Source organism: Cololabis saira, chromosome 11, assembly GCF_033807715.1.
Source record: "Cololabis saira isolate AMF1-May2022 chromosome 11, fColSai1.1, whole genome shotgun sequence".
In the NCBI taxonomy this organism is placed as follows: Eukaryota; Metazoa; Chordata; class Actinopteri; order Beloniformes; family Belonidae; genus Cololabis; species Cololabis saira.
In genome coordinates this window covers 42,955,810-42,972,310 of record NC_084597.1, presented here as the reverse complement: position 1 = coordinate 42,972,310, position 16,501 = coordinate 42,955,810, and positions in this window count along the sequence as shown.

Here is a 16,501-nt window from a genome sequence, read left to right as displayed (position 1 = left end):
GCAAAAAATAGACTCCAACACCAAATTGAAAAGAAATGAACAAAAAAAAGAAATAGAAATAGAAATAGAAAGCCTTTATTATCATTATACTGGTACAATGAGATTAGGCAGCAGCTCCGTAAAAGTGCACACATGCAAAGACTATGTAAACTAAGACTGTGTAAACAACAACATGAAAAACAGGAAACATAGATATATATACACTATGAAAATGAGTGAATGGATGGAAGAATATTGCACATAAATGAGTAAAGAATATTGAACATAATGGATGAAGAATATTGCACAGTATGAGGAGCTTATTGGTTCAGAAAGTTCACAGCTTTGGGGAAGAATCTCTCCCTGAGTCTGTTTGTTCGGGGTCGTATGGACCTGAAGTTCGTGCCAGAGGGCAACAGGTCGAAGAAATGGAAACCGGGGTGGGTGTTGTCCTTTAAGATGATCCTTGCCCTGTTGAGGCAGCTGGAGCTGTAGATATCAGACAGGGAGGGCAGAGAGGGCAGAGGGCAGCCGTGATCGTCTGTGCTGTGTTTGCCTCTCTGCAGCCAGGAAGTGCAGCTGCTGCTGAGCCTTCTGGACCAGTGCAGTGGTGTTGACAGCAGGAACTTGAAGGACTGCACTTGCTCTACACATTCACCGTTGATGTACAGGGGGGTGGGGGCGGCTCTGTTCTGCCTCAAATCCAGGATGAGTTCCTTGGTTTTGGTGATGTTATATAAATATAACATAAACGTATAACAACATATATTACATCAACGTCCTTTATATATAAAAAATATAAAGGGCAAGACAGTTGAATGTAAATTAAAAAGATAAATTAATAAAAATAAAAACAGCATAATGTGCGAGAGTAAGTTTCATGTTAACAAATTCAGCGATTTACAGATGCCGATGGGCTTTTGTGCCTTTGTGTTTTTCGATGAGTAGATCGTCCTCATATTGTTCAAGTTCTTTTTTGAGTATAAAGAGTTCAACCTTTCTGTGGATGAATTTGCACTTATGTATGTGAAACCTTGCTAAAAAATAAAGACAGATTTATATTAAAGAAAGCGTCACTATCTTTGTGATTAAAATTATGAAAACCAAAAATAACATTCTTATAGGAAAATCAGAAAAGACAGAATCAGCAATATACTTGTGGAAGTCCCTCCAGAATTTACAAGTGAATTCACATGACCAGAATAAGTGAGAATATGTTTCTGTAAGCCTTTGGCAAAAAGAAAAAATAACATCTATATCAGTCTTAAATTTTGATAAATATTGTTTTGCAGGGTAGAATTTGTGTATCAATTTAAAAGAGATCCCTTTGACTTTATTTGTTAGAAAGAATCTTTGTGGTAACGACCAAACTTTTGTCCACTCCACCCCCAGAGGGTTGTGTCAGGAAGGGCATCCGATATAAAACGTTTGCCAAATCAAACATGTGAATCAAATCTATGACTTCCATCAGGGCTGGACTGGGACAAAAAATCGGCCCGGGCATTTTGAGCCTAGACCGGCCCACCAGGTATTGATGGAAAGAAAATGAAGCCTATGAATGAAAACAAACGTTCTTGTGACACCGCTTGTACACTGTCTTGTTGGTGTGTATGTTCTTGTCTAATAAACCTAAACTTACACCATCCCCCCCAGTCCCGTTATAGATGTACTTAGTACTGTTTCTGAGTAGACCAGCAAACTTGTATGGCAAGCCGTTTTAACATTTAATAGCTAGACTGGATATGTGTTGCAGATATATGTAATTCAATTCTTCCTAGTCAAAAAGAACATTTCAGATATCTACAATGATATATTAACCCATTTTAAACAGGGGGAACGCATTCTGACAGCGTGAAATACTGCTGTCAGAATGCGTTCCCCCTCTGTTTATCATGAAGGGATGCTCACACATCTTTTAAATTCATACTGCTGACTTCTTTCACCACCACAGATAAGTCCTGTCATTTTCAGGCTGATATCATCATATTTGACCATTTTAAACAGGGGGAATGCAGCGCTGCCTCTGTTTTTACTAACTAATGACCATGAATTGCCTAAACAGTGGGTTCTTCCAATATATGTATATTAGGGGTGCAACGGTTCAGGTAGCCCACGGTTCGGTTTCGGTTTCGGTTTTTAGGCCACGGTTTCGGTTCGGTTTCGGTTTAAGTTAAACCTAAATTATGGTTCAGGGTTAAATCGACGCAGAGCCTACGGCGTAGGGGTGCGCGCCGCCGCGTACCCTACGCCGTAGGCTCTGCGTTGGTGTAACGCAGAACCATAAATCAGCCTTTATGTGCATGAGAGAGCTTTTTTTTCCCCAAATTATCTGTTTATTTCTCTCATCACTTTTCAAAATGTAAATTACTATAATTCTTTATAGTCAACAGCCTCTTAATCTTGACAACTCAGTACAGTAAGTACATTTTCCACTACTAAATACGTAGGGGATAATGCCCGACGAGGTACATTATCAGAAATATATGGGCGTGAACCGTCCGACGCGAGCGGAGGACGGTTTCCCTCCGCGAAAATATTGTAAATTATTATAATTATAATTATTACAATATTACAAAATATTGTAGCTTGATCCTAATATGGGAGAGTTACAAAGTGGGGAGATCAGCCTCTCGTCTCTCTGCCTGTCACAGTAATGCACGTGATGTCATGAAGGAGCGGTGGTGGCAGAGGGAGGGCTGAACCTCGGGTTTTTTTTCAGGTGTTTTAATTGAATTATTGGGGGAGTTTTGCCCGAGACGTTAGAGTTAGAGTCTGCCTTTGTTTATGACTGTAAACCTGTTTATTTCCTTCAGTAAATAAACCGGCCCGATCAGAGCCGTCTCCGCCCGGTCAGTGTAACGTTTCACTGACCAGGCGGAGACGGGCTCTGATCTTCCACCAGCCGGTCTCAGCAATGATTACAGACAGTAAAAGCGTTGTTAACTGTTTTCACTCCATCGTCGTTGTAATCAACAGGAAAACCGAAATGATGCCACCGGAGATTTGAATGAAGCTGGCGCTTCTTCAAACTTTTTTTCTCTCAACTCCCCCGCTCCGTGTCTGCTCTGTGTGAGCGGGGAGTGGGCGGAGCTACAGCAGTGACTCGCGGAGCGCTTTTCTGCAGCAGCTGACAGACAAACAAACACGCAGATTGTAAAGCATTAATGCAAAATTAATGGCAAAACCGAAAATCCGCGGCACACATGGGCGTATTGAACCGTGGAGGGCGAACCGAACGGTTCGGTTTTATACCGAGAACCGTTGCATCCCTAATGTATATATACACAAAGTCTTTGCTGCGATGGCATCACTGTAGGTAAACATTTCTCCAAAAAGATTGATGTATTATTTCACCCACCCACTAATAATCACAGCATTATTAAAATTTAGTGACAATCAGGAATCCAAACACCACTGTCCCTGTCAAAAAAGCAACTTAAATTTGGAGTTGCTAATTTAGTTTTATAGAATATATAAGATATTGAATATGAACTTATCATTCTTCAAATAGTAGCCTATCAATAATAATATCAATAATAAGCCACGTGCTCTAATGTTGTGACTACTCCAGCCAGAGCTGCCTGGGAGACTTGCGAGGCCCTGTGTGGAATGGCCGGGGGGGCCCCTTGCAAAATTTTTGGGGTTTTTCAGGTCGGATCGGGTGTCTATATGTGCAATTTTAACTCTCCAATTAGCAAAATACTGGATACCTTCCCCTGCCTCATCATCATCTCTTGCCTCGACGCGGGGCCCCACGGCCCTCAAACGTAATCTGCAACGGATTTAAATTCCAAGTTCCTGCAACCGTTGACTGATTGTAAATTATTCACTAGTAAAGTGATCATCATCTCTTATTATAAACTTTTTTTTTTAAACCATTGTTTTAATAAAATACATTAAAATATTCAGATTTCAGTCTGTCTGGGATGTAATGAGGGCTTCGAGGAGCAGAAATGAACCAGATCAGTCATCAAATGATTTAATTAGCAGTGGTTAAGTCAGGTGTCTCAGTCACGTGGGAACATTTCCGAACCTCATTTTCCTGTCGGAAAATATGTGAAACACCAACCTTTTATCCTTTTATCCAAACATGCTACTGAGATCATTTTCAAGCCACAGAGAAAAAAGGATGGGGGAGACGAGAGGCCCAGTTTGGACAGGTGAGAGACCTGCACCTGCTCAGCACCGCCGTGCAACAGCGCCCTCGTGTGGCCGGCACTGAGACATGCCTTCATATGAAACCAGAAATCCCATAACGTTGGCTGGGCTTGTTGAAAAGAAACATGTGAGATCACATTGGTAGTTAGTAGGCAAGGCAAGTTTATTTATATAGCACAATTCAACACAAAGTAATTCAAAGTGCTTTACATCGACATTAAAAGCGGCAAGACATAATTAGACAGTAAATAACAAATAAAATGAAATACAATTATGAGAAAAGAAGGTAAAATAATAAAAAGCACAAGATGCTGAAAACTAAGGGAAGTTTCCTGGTGTAATATGGTCCAGTTTCCTGGTGTAATATGGTCCAGTTTCCTGGTGTAATATGGTCCAGTTTCCTGGTGTAATGTGGTCCAGTTTCCTGGTGTAATATGGTCCAGTTTCCTGGTGTAATATGGTCCAGTTTCCTGGTGTGATGTGGTCCAGTTTCCTGGTGTAATATGGTCCAGTTTCCTGGTGTAATATGGTCCAGTTTCCTGGTGTAATGTGGTCCAGTTTCCTGGTGTAATGTGGTCCAGTTTCCTGGTGTAATATGGTCCAGTTTCCTGGTGTGATATGGTCCAGTTTCCTGGTGTAATGTGGTCCAGTTTCCTGGTGTAATATGGTCCAGTTTCCTGGTGTAATGTGGTCCAGTTTCCTGGTGTAATATGGTCCAGTTTCCTGGTGTAACATGGTCCAGTTTCCTGGTGTAATATGGTCCAGTTTCCTGGTGTAACATGGTCCAGTTTCCTGGTGTAATATGGTCCAGTTTCCTGGTGTAATATGGTCCAGTTTCCTGGTGTAATATGGTCCAGTTTCCTGGTGTAATGTGGTCCAGTTTCCTGGTGTAATGTGGTCCAGTTTCCTGGTGTAATGTGGTCCAGTTTCCTGGTGTAATATGGTACAGTTTCCTGGTGTAATATGGTCCAGTTTCCTGGTGTAATATGTGGTTCAGTTTCCTGGTGTAATGTGGTCCAGTTTCCTGGTGTAATATGGTCCAGTTTCCTGGTGTAATGTGGTCCAGTTTCCTGGTGTAATGTGGTTCAGTTTCCTGGTGTAATGTGGTCCAGTTTCCTGGTGTAATATGGTCCAGTTTCCTGGTGTAATATGGTCCAGTTTCCTGGTGTAATGTGGTCCAGTTTCCTGGTGTAATATGGTCCAGTTTCCTGGTGTAATATAGTCCAGTTTCCTGGTGTAATGTGGTCCAGTTTCCTGGTGTAATATGGTCCAGTTTCCTGGTGTAATATGGTCCAGTTTCCTGGTGTAATGTGGTCCAGTTTCCTGGTGTAATATGGTCCAGTTTCCTGGTGTAATATGGTCCAGTTTCCTGGTGTAATATGGTCCAGTTTCCTGGTGTATGGTCCAGTTTCCTGGTGTAATGTGGTCCAGTTTCCTGGTGTAATGTGGTCCAGTTTCCTGGTGTAATATGGTCCAGTTTCCTGGTGTAATATGGTCCAGTTTCCTGGTGTAATGTGGTCCAGTTTCCTGGTGTGATATGGTCCAGTTTCCTGGTGTAATATGGTCCAGTTTCCTGGTGTAATATGGTCCAGTTTCCTGGTGTATGGTCCAGTTTCCTGGTGTAATGTGGTCCAGTTTCCTGGTGTAATGTGGTCCAGTTTCCTGGTGTAATATGGTCCAGTTTCCTGGTGTAATATGGTCCAGTTTCCTGGTGTAATATGGTCCAGTTTCCTGGTGTAATGTGGTCCAGTTTCCTGGTGTAATATGGTCCAGTTTCCTGGTGTAATATGGTCCAGTTTCCTGGTGTAATGTGGTCCAGTTTCCTGGTGTAATGTGGTCCAGTTTCCTGGTGTAATATGGTCCAGTTTCCTGGTGTAATATGGTCCAGTTTCCTGGTGTAATATGGTCCAGTTTCCTGGTGTATGGTCCAGTTTCCTGGTGTAATATGGTCCAGTTTCCTGGTGTAATATGGTTCAGTTTCCTGGTGTAATATGGTCCAGTTTCCTGGTGTAATGTGGTCCAGTTTCCTGGTGTAATATGGTCCAGTTTCCTGGTGTAATGTGGTCCAGTTTCCTGGTGTAACGTGGTCCAGTTTCCTGGTGTAATATGGTCCAGTTTCCTGGTGTAATATGGTCCAGTTTCCTGGTGTAATGTGGTCCAGTTTCCTGGTGTAATGTGGTCCAGTTTCCTGGTGTAATATGGTCCAGTTTCCTGGTGTAATGTGGTCCAGTTTCCTGGTGTAATGTGGTCCAGTTTCCTGGTGTAATGTGGTCCAGTTTCCTGGTGTAATGTGGTCCAGTTTCCTGGTGTAATGTGGTCCAGTTTCCTGGTGTAAAATGGTCCAGTTTCCTGGTGTAATGTGGTCCAGTTTCCTGGTGTAATATGGTCCAGTTTCCTGGTGTAATATGGTCCAGTTTCCTGGTGTAATATGGTCCAGTTTCCTGGTGTAATGTGGTCCAGTTTCCTGGTGTAATATGGTCCAGTTTCCTGGTGTAATGTGGTCCAGTTTCCTGGTGTAATGTGGTCCAGTTTCCTGGTGTAATATGGTCCAGTTTCCTGGTGTAATATGGTCCAGTTTCCTGGTGTAATATGGTCCAGTTTCCTGGTGTAATATGGTCCAGTTTCCTGGTGTAATATGGTCCAGTTTCCTGGTGTAATATGGTCCAGTTTCCTGGTGTAATGTGGTCCAGTTTCCTGGTGTAATGTGGTCCAGTTTCCTGGTGTAATATGGTCCAGTTTCCTGGTGTAATATGGTCCAGTTTCCTGGTGTAATATGGTCCAGTTTCCTGGTGTAATGTGGTCCAGTTTCCTGGTGTAATATGGTCCAGTTTCCTGGTGTAATATGGTCCAGTTTCCTGGTGTAATATGGTCCAGTTTCCTGGTGTAATATGGTCCAGTTTCCTGGTTTAATATGGTCCAGTTTCCTGGTGTAATATGGTCCAGTTTCCTGGTGTAATATGGTCCAGTTTCCTGGTGTAATATGGTCCAGTTTCCTGGTGTAATGTGGTCCAGTTTCCTGGTGTAATATGGTCCAGTTTCCTGGTGTAATATGGTCCAGTTTCCTGGTGTAATATGGTCCAGTTTCCTGGTGTAATATGGTCCAGTTTCCTGGTGTAATATGGTCCAGTTTCCTGGTGTAATGTGGTCCAGTTTCCTGGTGTAATATGGTCCAGTTTCCTGGTGTAATATGGTCCAGTTTCCTGGTGTAATATGGTCCAGTTTCCTGGTGTAATGTGGTCCAGTTTCCTGGTGTAATATGGTCCAGTTTCCTGGTGTAATATGGTCCAGTTTCCTGGTGTAATGTGGTCCAGTTTCCTGGTGTGATATGGTCCAGTTTCCTGGTGTAATATGGTCCAGTTTCCTGGTGTAATGTGGTCCAGTTTCCTGGTGTAATATGGTCCAGTTTCCTGGTTTAATATGGTCCAGTTTCCTGGTGTAATGTGGTCCAGTTTCCTGGTGTGATATGGTCCAGTTTCCTGGTGTAATATGGTCCAGTTTCCTGGTGTAATATGGTCCAGTTTCCTGGTTTAATATGGTCCAGTTTCCTGGTGTAATGTGGTCCAGTTTCCTGGTGTAATATGGTCCAGTTTCCTGGTGTAATATGGTCCAGTTTCCTGGTGTAATGTGGTCCAGTTTCCTGGTGTGATATGGTCCAGTTTCCTGGTGTAATATGGTCCAGTTTCCTGGTGTAATATGGTCCAGTTTCCTGGTGTAATGTGGTCCAGTTTCCTGGTGTAATATGGTCCAGTTTCCTGGTGTAATATGGTCCAGTTTCCTGGTGTAATATGGTCCAGTTTCCTGGTGTAATATGGTCCAGTTTCCTGGTGTAATATGGTCCAGTTTCCTGGTGTAATGTGGTCCAGTTTCCTGGTGTAATATGGTCCAGTTTCCTGGTGTAATATGGTCCAGTTTCCTGGTGTAATATGGTCCAGTTTCCTGGTGTAATGTGGTCCAGTTTCCTGGTGTAATATGGTCCAGTTTCCTGGTGTAATATGGTCCAGTTTCCTGGTGTAATGTGGTCCAGTTTCCTGGTGTGATATGGTCCAGTTTCCTGGTGTAATATGGTCCAGTTTCCTGGTGTAATGTGGTCCAGTTTCCTGGTGTAATGTGGTCCAGTTTCCTGGTGTAATATGGTCCAGTTTCCTGGTGTAATATGGTCCAGTTTCCTGGTGTAATGTGGTCCAGTTTCCTGGTGTAATATGGTCCAGTTTCCTGGTGTATGGTCCAGTTTCCTGGTGTAATGTGGTCCAGTTTCCTGGTGTAATGTGGTCCAGTTTCCTGGTGTAATGTGGTCCAGTTTCCTGGTGTAATATGGTCCAGTTTCCTGGTGTAATATGGTCCAGTTTCCTGGTGTAATATGGTCCAGTTTCCTGGTGTAATATGGTCCAGTTTCCTGGTGTAATATGGTCCAGTTTCCTGGTGTAATGTGGTCCAGTTTCCTGGTGTAATATGGTCCAGTTTCCTGGTGTAATATGGTCCAGTTTCCTGGTGTAATGTGGTCCAGTTTCCTGGTGTAATATGGTCCAGTTTCCTGGTGTAATGTGGTCCAGTTTCCTGGTGTAATGTGGTCCAGTTTCCTGGTGTAATATGGTCCAGTTTCCTGGTGTAATATGGTCCAGTTTCCTGGTGTAATATGGTCCAGTTTCCTGGTGTATGGTCCAGTTTCCTGGTGTAATGTGGTCCAGTTTCCTGGTGTAATGTGGTCCAGTTTCCTGGTGTAATATGGTCCAGTTTCCTGGTGTAATATGGTCCAGTTTCCTGGTGTAATGTGGTCCAGTTTCCTGGTGTAATATGGTCCAGTTTCCTGGTGTAATATGGTCCAGTTTCCTGGTGTAATATGGTCCAGTTTCCTGGTGTATGGTCCAGTTTCCTGGTGTAATGTGGTCCAGTTTCCTGGTGTAATGTGGTCCAGTTTCCTGGTGTAATGTGGTCCAGTTTCCTGGTGTAATATGGTCCAGTTTCCTGGTGTAATATGGTCCAGTTTCCTGGTGTAATATGGTCCAGTTTCCTGGTGTAATATGGTCCAGTTTCCTGGTGTAATATGGTCCAGTTTCCTGGTGTAATATGGTCCAGTTTCCTGGTGTAATGTGGTCCAGTTTCCTGGTGTAATATGGTCCAGTTTCCTGGTGTAATATGGTCCAGTTTCCTGGTGTAATGTGGTCCAGTTTCCTGGTGTAATATGGTCCAGTTTCCTGGTGTAATGTGGTCCAGTTTCCTGGTGTAATGTGGTCCAGTTTCCTGGTGTAATATGGTCCAGTTTCCTGGTGTAATATGGTCCAGTTTCCTGGTGTAATATGGTCCAGTTTCCTGGTGTATGGTCCAGTTTCCTGGTGTAATGTGGTCCAGTTTCCTGGTGTAATATGGTCCAGTTTCCTGGTGTAATATGGTCCAGTTTCCTGGTGTATGGTCCAGTTTCCTGGTGTATGGTCCAGTTTCCTGGTGTAATATGGTCCAGTTTCCTGGTGTAATATGGTCCAGTTTCCTGGTGTAATATGGTCCAGTTTCCTGGTGTAATATGGTCCAGTTTCCTGGTGTAATGTGGTCCAGTTTCCTGGTGTAATATGGTCCAGTTTCCTGGTGTAATATGGTCCAGTTTCCTGGTGTAATATGGTCCAGTTTCCTGGTGTAATATGGTCCAGTTTCCTGGTTTAATATGGTCCAGTTTCCTGGTGTAATATGGTCCAGTTTCCTGGTGTAATATGGTCCAGTTTCCTGGTGTAATATGGTCCAGTTTCCTGGTGTAATGTGGTCCAGTTTCCTGGTGTAATATGGTCCAGTTTCCTGGTGTAATATGGTCCAGTTTCCTGGTGTAATATGGTCCAGTTTCCTGGTGTAATATGGTCCAGTTTCCTGGTGTAATATGGTCCAGTTTCCTGGTGTAATGTGGTCCAGTTTCCTGGTGTAATATGGTCCAGTTTCCTGGTGTAATATGGTCCAGTTTCCTGGTGTAATATGGTCCAGTTTCCTGGTGTAATGTGGTCCAGTTTCCTGGTGTAATATGGTCCAGTTTCCTGGTGTAATATGGTCCAGTTTCCTGGTGTAATGTGGTCCAGTTTCCTGGTGTAATATGGTCCAGTTTCCTGGTGTAATATGGTCCAGTTTCCTGGTGTAATGTGGTCCAGTTTCCTGGTGTAATATGGTCCAGTTTCCTGGTTTAATATGGTGCAGTTTCCTGGTGTAATATGGTCCAGTTTCCTGGTGTAATATGGTCCAGTTTCCTGGTGTAATATGGTCCAGTTTCCTGGTGTAATATGGTCCAGTTTCCTGGTGTAATGTGGTCCAGTTTCCTGGTGTAATATGGTCCAGTTTCCTGGTGTAATATGGTCCAGTTTCCTGGTGTAATATGGTCCAGTTTCCTGGTGTAATATGGTCCAGTTTCCTGGTGTAATATGGTCCAGTTTCCTGGTGTAATGTGGTCCAGTTTCCTGGTGTAATATGGTCCAGTTTCCTGGTGTAATATGGTCCAGTTTCCTGGTGTAATATGGTCCAGTTTCCTGGTGTAATGTGGTCCAGTTTCCTGGTGTAATATGGTCCAGTTTCCTGGTGTAATATGGTCCAGTTTCCTGGTGTAATGTGGTCCAGTTTCCTGGTGTAATATGGTCCAGTTTCCTGGTGTAATATGGTCCAGTTTCCTGGTGTAATGTGGTCCAGTTTCCTGGTGTAATATGGTCCAGTTTCCTGGTTTAATATGGTGCAGTTTCCTGGTGTAATATGGTCCAGTTTCCTGGTGTAATATGGTCCAGTTTCCTGGTGTAATATGGTCCAGTTTCCTGGTGTAATATGGTCCAGTTTCCTGGTGTAATGTGGTCCAGTTTCCTGGTGTAATATGGTCCAGTTTCCTGGTGTAATATGGTCCAGTTTCCTGGTGTAATGTGGTCCAGTTTCCTGGTGTAATATGGTCCAGTTTCCTGGTGTAATATGGTCCAGTTTCCTGGTGTAATGTGGTCCAGTTTCCTGGTGTAATATGGTCCAGTTTCCTGGTGTATGGTCCAGTTTCCTGGTGTAATGTGGTCCAGTTTCCTGGTGTAATGTGGTCCAGTTTCCTGGTGTAATGTGGTCCAGTTTCCTGGTGTAATATGGTCCAGTTTCCTGGTGTAATATGGTCCAGTTTCCTGGTGTAATATGGTCCAGTTTCCTGGTGTAATATGGTCCAGTTTCCTGGTGTAATATGGTCCAGTTTCCTGGTGTAATGTGGTCCAGTTTCCTGGTGTAATATGGTCCAGTTTCCTGGTGTAATATGGTCCAGTTTCCTGGTGTAATGTGGTCCAGTTTCCTGGTGTAATATGGTCCAGTTTCCTGGTGTAATGTGGTCCAGTTTCCTGGTGTAATGTGGTCCAGTTTCCTGGTGTAATATGGTCCAGTTTCCTGGTGTAATATGGTCCAGTTTCCTGGTGTAATATGGTCCAGTTTCCTGGTGTATGGTCCAGTTTCCTGGTGTAATGTGGTCCAGTTTCCTGGTGTAATGTGGTCCAGTTTCCTGGTGTAATATGGTCCAGTTTCCTGGTGTAATATGGTCCAGTTTCCTGGTGTAATGTGGTCCAGTTTCCTGGTGTAATATGGTCCAGTTTCCTGGTGTAATATGGTCCAGTTTCCTGGTGTAATATGGTCCAGTTTCCTGGTGTATGGTCCAGTTTCCTGGTGTAATGTGGTCCAGTTTCCTGGTGTAATGTGGTCCAGTTTCCTGGTGTAATGTGGTCCAGTTTCCTGGTGTAATATGGTCCAGTTTCCTGGTGTAATATGGTCCAGTTTCCTGGTGTAATATGGTCCAGTTTCCTGGTGTAATATGGTCCAGTTTCCTGGTGTAATATGGTCCAGTTTCCTGGTGTAATATGGTCCAGTTTCCTGGTGTAATGTGGTCCAGTTTCCTGGTGTAATATGGTCCAGTTTCCTGGTGTAATATGGTCCAGTTTCCTGGTGTAATGTGGTCCAGTTTCCTGGTGTAATATGGTCCAGTTTCCTGGTGTAATGTGGTCCAGTTTCCTGGTGTAATGTGGTCCAGTTTCCTGGTGTAATATGGTCCAGTTTCCTGGTGTAATATGGTCCAGTTTCCTGGTGTAATATGGTCCAGTTTCCTGGTGTATGGTCCAGTTTCCTGGTGTAATGTGGTCCAGTTTCCTGGTGTAATATGGTCCAGTTTCCTGGTGTAATATGGTCCAGTTTCCTGGTGTATGGTCCAGTTTCCTGGTGTATGGTCCAGTTTCCTGGTGTAATATGGTCCAGTTTCCTGGTGTAATATGGTCCAGTTTCCTGGTGTAATATGGTCCAGTTTCCTGGTGTATGGTCCAGTTTCCTGGTGTAATATGGTCCAGTTTCCTGGTGTAATGTGGTCCAGTTTCCTGGTGTAATGTGGTCCAGTTTCCTGGTGTAATATGGTCCAGTTTCCTGGTGTAATGTGGTCCAGTTTCCTGGTGTAATATGGTCCAGTTTCCTGGTGTAATGTGGTCCAGTTTCCTGGTGTAATGTGGTCCAGTTTCCTGGTGTAATGTGGTCCAGTTTCCTGGTGTAATGTGGTCCAGTTTCCTGGTGTAATGTGGTCCAGTTTCCTGGTGTAATATGGTCCAGTTTCCTGGTGTAATGTGGTCCAGTTTCCTGGTGTAATATGGTCCAGTTTCCTGGTGTAATATGGTCCAGTTTCCTGGTGTAATATGGTCCAGTTTCCTGGTGTAATGTGGTCCAGTTTCCTGGTGTAATGTGGTCCAGTTTCCTGGTGTAATATGGTCCAGTTTCCTGGTGTAATGTGGTCCAGTTTCCTGGTGTAATGTGGTCCAGTTTCCTGGTGTAATATGGTCCAGTTTCCTGGTGTAATGTGGTCCAGTTTCCTGGTGTAATGTGGTCCAGTTTCCTGGTGTAATATGGTCCAGTTTCCTGGTGTAATATGGTCCAGTTTCCTGGTATATGGTCCAGTTTCCTGGTGTAATATGTGTGGCAGGTTGGGTGTTGCTCTGCCCCACCCCCTCCCACTCAATCGGCATCACCTGTGCTTAATTGTTAATCAGCATCACCTGTTAAGTACTGCGCTCCTGCAGGTCGCATCCTCTCTCTGGCATTGACCTGGAAAGGACCTGTGTCGGCTTGCTCCAGTTTGGCGTGCTCTGTTAGCTTGGTCTTGGCATGATTAGTGTGTGGTTGTTCACAAGGTAAGTGTAGGTGTCAACATTATGAAACGTGTGGCACATTCTGGTGTAACAACCGCCGTGATTATGTTCTCAGTGTTGGCCGTGTCAGTTGGGTTGCAGCTGGAGGAGGTGTGGTGTCCCCTCTCTCTGCTGTTTTGCAGACTGGGACTGGATCTAGAGTGTTAAAGCTCTCTTTATCGGTATGCATGCTCTTTTTTTTATTCTCTGTTGGCTATAGTAGCCCTGTGCTAACAGCTTTTGCCCTCTGCTCTGTCCTGCTGTAGCTGTGGAATCTGCAGAAGTTTTCTCTCCTCCTGCGCTCCTAGGATCCACTGCACAGCTTATTGCTGACCATCACAGCCATCCAAGTCAAACCTCCGCGGCCTCCAGCCTTGGAGCAGCCGCTTCGTTTTCACTCCGGTTTTCGCTTCGTTTTCACTCCGGTTTTCACTTCGTTTTCACTCCGGTTTTCACTTCGTTTTCACTCGTGCCTTCTACGCCATTGTTTTTAATTCTGGTTGCGGCTCTCCACGCACCATAAGACTGAAGCCCCACCGCAATTGTTGTTGTTTCTTTGTTTGTTGGTTTATTTCTTTTTGTTTATTTTTGGTTAATTATTCATTTGCTTTCCGGTTCCTCCTTGGGCCAGCTGTTTAAAGCAATTTTGTTTGTTTGTTTATTTCTTTTCTTTTTTTGAGTCACATCTGGTTATGTTTAGTTTTTGGTTACATTTTTGATTTTGTTATTTAGCTATGGGTTGCCACCCATAGCTGAGTTACTATTTAAGTATTTCTGTTTACCTTAAAACAATTAATTTGTATTCTTTCTGTTGGTCTGCATGTGGGTGTGAATGTTGTGAGAGTGTTTTAGAATAGGCAATTTTAAATATTTGTATAATCCAACCCTTGAGTGTCACTTCCCCTAATTTTGTTTCTTTTCCCCCTGGACAGGAGCTGGGTAGTGCGTGGCAGACTCCCTGGTGGTGGTCCCCATCTCACATCCCTTAAGTTGCTGTGGCACGTGGTGGTTTGGTTTGTAGTGTTGTGTGTTTTAAGTTTCTTTAATCTGTCCGCCTCCCTGAGTTTGGCCCTGCTCCCCTTTTTTTGTTTATTTTCCCCTTAAACTACTGGTTTTAGCAGACACTCGGGTTGAAAAGAAAATGTTCATTTTAAACTATTGTTAAATAAAAGTAATTTATGTATCTTTGGAAGTCCGTCTCATGTACTCTTTTAACTTAGTGTAACGAATCTGTGTGACCTCATAGTAGACCGAGTCGAGTTTATTTCCTGGGGTGCAATTCCCCAGGTGGCGTTGTTGGACAACTTCCCCCTCTGCACTACGTCTCGCCACATATGGTTCAGTTTCCTGGTGTAATATGGTCCAGTTTCCTGGTGTAATATGGTCCAGTTTCCTGGTGTAATGTGGTCCAGTTTCCTGGTGTAATGTGGTCCAGTTTCCTGGTGTAATGTGGTCCAGTTTCCTGGTGTAATGTGGTCCAGTTTCCTGGTGTAATGTGGTCCAGTTTCCTGGTATAATGTGGTCCAGTTTCCTGGTGTAATGTGGTCCAGTTTCCTGGTGTAATGTGGTCCAGTTTCCTGGTGTAATATGGTCCAGTTTCCTGGTGTAATATGGTCCAGTTTCCTGGTGTAATATGGTCCAGTTTCCTGGTGTAATATGGTCCAGTTTCCTGGTGTAATGTGGTCCAGTTTCCTGGTGTAATGTGGTCCAGTTTCCTGGTGTAATGTGGTCCAGTTTCCTGGTGTAATATGGTCCAGTTTCCTGGTGTAATATGGTCCAGTTTCCTGGTGTAATATGGTCCAGTTTCCTGGTGTAATATGGTCCAGTTTCCTGGTGTAATGTGGTCCAGTTTCCTGGTGTAATGTGGTCCAGTTTCCTGGTGTAATGTGGTCCAGTTTACTGGTGTTTGTAAGGACTCTCCAGCGTTCTGGATCAGCTGCAGCTGCCTGATAGATTTCTTGTTCAGGCCTGTAAAGATGCCATTGCAATAATCCAACCTACTGAAAATGAATGCATGAATATGTTTTTCCATGTCTTGTTTAGACAGAATCCCCTTAATTCTAGCAATGTTTTTTAGGTGGTAATAGGCACTGCCTATCACCACCTAAAAAACATTGCTAGAATTATTGCTAGGCCTTACGCAATGTGCGTACTCTGCGTATAGGAAGGGGCGGGGCTGATAGGCAGATTTAGTGATAAACGTTAGATGGCTGTTGAAGTTCAGGTCTGAGTCAATAATTACACCCAGTAAGTACGAGCAGGAGTTGACGAGCCTCTAACCGGGCTGTAACTGAGCAAGCAACCCATGAAACGTTAAAGGGTGACATCTGGTTCACTTCCAAGGGGCGAGTCAGGAGGTGCGGTTCCTCTACTGGCCACTAGGGTCTTGATCCAGACCTGCAGCTCTTTTACAGTGGTCCTTAGTGGTCAGTAGGGGACCTGCAGGTCTGGATCCAGACTGGATCCTCTACTAACCACCAGGATCTGGACCACTAAGGTGGTCAGTAGAGGATATGAAAAAGGAAACAAGGCTGTAATTTCCACATTACATTGAAATACTGCTTTCATTTCAAATAATGACTGTTATAATTAGACTTTGTGTGCCTTATATGGCAGATACCTAGTAAATCAGACATACTGATGGAGCGATGCAAAAGGATGACAAACTTTTTATTTTAATTTAAAAACAACACTTTTCTGATGAAATGAACCCTGACCCCCCCGCAGACACACATCAGGCATATTTCTGTTCTTAACTAGCCTCATACTCCATCCATCAGTTTACAACATGTGAAAAATACCGAGGGCCCCAGTACATGACAGAGTCCAAGGGTGGAGCTTCCACCAGAACCAGAACAACATTTGATCCTTTAAAGGTCCAAGCGGTCCCAGACCCCTCCACACAAAGTGACAACATTTACACTAAAGTACTAATTTTAATTGCAAAACAGCGCCAGTGTGCTGCACTTCATTTACAGAAGGAAACGTAACAAACAGGAAGTAACACCTATGTGTGAAACGCTTCTTTATTTGATGTAAAATAAGAGGAAAGAAAAAGTAACATAAAATCTGATTTTGAACGTTGGAATATTGAGGCAAATTCCTCTCAAGTCATTCTGTAGATTTGAATGCATATGAGCCTTTTGTGGCGTTTGTAAGCTGGAAGAAATGCTGCTATTGCCTGTGTGACCTGATGGTGGGAGTGTTGCCTTTTTCTTTTTGATTCGGGG